We start from the raw sequence: 2,627 nt of genomic DNA on the forward strand, positions 1-2,627 counted from the left end.
TTTTCTATATATCGAAAGGGCGGCTGTCAAGAAAGCCTACTCAAGCTGATGCCTTTTTTATTTGCGTGCATCGAGCTATGACGACAGGCGTGAACCCGGGAACACACATGCGACCGACAGAATTGATGGAGAATTCTACAGGACCGAAATAACAGATCGCTGAAGTGAGACATTGCCGACGTAAGCAATTGTTTAAGGAAAAAATGTGGTGCTGCGGACTCCTTTCTTGACATCCAGCTGGGTAGTTTTCGTTTCAGATATTTACTGCGAACATATATTTATGAGCAGCTTTATACGGTTGGCAGAACCGGGAAAACAAGCAAACTCAGTTTTGTCGCAAAGTGCTAATGCACGGCAAGCCCGCGCCGGCTCACGACCTAAATAACTAAAACGGTGCGACAAATCGATAGACACTACAGGATTAAGGTGCACATGGCACATGTGATGGCAACTGCAGTAGGCAATGAATCAGGACACTTTAATTTTTTTTTACAGTTTCTGCTCTTTAGTAGCAGACACGAGTCAGAAGCTGGCGGTTTGGTCAGTAATTCGTAAGTGAGCCTAGACCTGACTGTGGCGACGTGCTCTGGTTAAAATTTTGCTCTCTGGCGGTAGCTAGAGTGCGTTGCCTATAGAGTGAACTTACTGCTTTTTTGACAAAAAAAAATTGTATTGATGATACGACACTCTCTAATGCTAAATTCGAGCGTGGCTGTGCAGGTGGCGACAATGTTAGTTTGATAGTAGTATTCGTTGATGAAGACGGTGATATGCAATGCACAGCGTGCGAGAATGTGTATGTTAGTCCGACAGCACTATTAGCAGAAGAAAGCGATGTGCAATGCACAGCGCGAGAATGTGTTTTAACGCAAGGCGTGATCGACTGCGGCGCAAGCCTAGTGCTCTCGTGCAGTGGCCATCGCATCTGATCTGTTCGCGGTGCCGTGGGTCCGAATCCCAGTCGCAGAAATATTTATTTTTATTTATATATGGTTTAGCTCGGTAATATCGACGGCGGCGACGCAGTTCAATTCACGAACGGGTGCTTAAATTAAGAGCTGCGCTCTAAAAGACCAACCGGAATATAGAATCTTTCTGGTTGGAAGAATATCCACACAACTCTAAATTTTTTCTCTTATAATTAGTCATTCAGACTTGTACGGTTTAACTCCTCTTTTACCAACTTTTAAAATGTTTGTAAAAGGCAGACTAATGCCCCATGAAAACCGCGGCGAGGTCATCGGCGTTTATCAGCAAACCTATTGTCCGGTTAACGACACTGGCGATTTAGAGAAAATATGCTTGTGAATATCGGTGATAGATATCACGGGTCTCATTTTAGCAATCTTCACACCGACTTATCGCGTTAACTCTACCTTGAAGGCAAGCTATGCATCTAAGTTATAATCCTACTCTTGCCTGCTTTGCCCACAGGCTACAATAGCCACTCACCTCCAATGCCAGGGTTTGCACACCCTGCCTCCCAAACCGAAAGCAACGTCGAAAATGAAAATATTGCATTTTACAATGCCACGAACAAAAGGAGGTCGATAATACGAAGTAGACTTACCTCTAGCTGTACCGGAAAAGGAATGCTTTTACTGCCGCCTTCACTTTCAAATAGCATGCTACGAAGTTGAGCAGTCATCAAGCCAATAGGCCAGTAACAGTTATCGAGGCGACAAGAATCTCAAAATTTGCGAAGATGGCCGTTAATTGCGATAGCATTTCTGAAAAAGAAATGCGCGACAAGTAAGAATGCAGTGTACATATAAGGCCTCTCGTTTTCAGTCAACTTGGACTAGAAGTCGGATTGTTACTGCAAAATTTGGATTAATCAGCATTTACCGCGTGATTTTTGCCTTTAATTATTCTGAATTAAATGAAGATATAAATTCGAACCGTATCAGCGCTCGTTTTTTGCCCACTTTGTGTGTGATCATTTTGCGAACAATACCAAGATGGCAGGAACAATACCAAGATGTACCGTGAAAAGCATACTACCTAAAATGTACACCTCAGGTAAGCAAATTTTGTTGCTATGGTTGCGCCAAATTGCGTTTGAAATTAACTGGTCCCCAGGAAATCGCTCCAGCAGTTCGGCATTCTGCAGCAGAAGCTTAGGTTTCCCAACTCGTTTAAGATGTCAGATGTCCATGTGGTATCATGTGCTTTCTCCAAGTCGAAGACCGCAAGACACAGTTGCCTATGTATGAACGCCTCCCGAAACACATGTTCAAAGTGAGGCATCTGATCAGCTACTAAGCCCGCATCTTGAAACCTCACTCATGCTGGTCGACGCGTTGACGACATGGGGCTTCCTCAGTTTAAGGCAAAACGTCACTGCTCAGCACGGTTCCGCAGTGTTCGCTCCATTGTTTCCTTAGGAGGGACGAAACAGGTGTATACGCTTAAGCACGTCCACTTGGTTTGCCTGTTCGAAGTCAACTCAGCTCGTCGCGCTATGAAGCTTAAGGTTTCCCCGCCTTCCCCTGAAGCCGGTTTCCCAATATAGTGCAACATTGTCATGATGTTAAATAAACATGATTGATTGATTGATTGATTGATTGATTGATTGATTGATTGATTGATTGATTGATTGATATATGCGCAGCGCAAAGATGTCT

Source organism: Amblyomma americanum, chromosome 2 (genome assembly GCF_052857255.1).
Source record: "Amblyomma americanum isolate KBUSLIRL-KWMA chromosome 2, ASM5285725v1, whole genome shotgun sequence".
Classification (NCBI taxonomy): domain Eukaryota; kingdom Metazoa; phylum Arthropoda; class Arachnida; order Ixodida; family Ixodidae; genus Amblyomma; species Amblyomma americanum.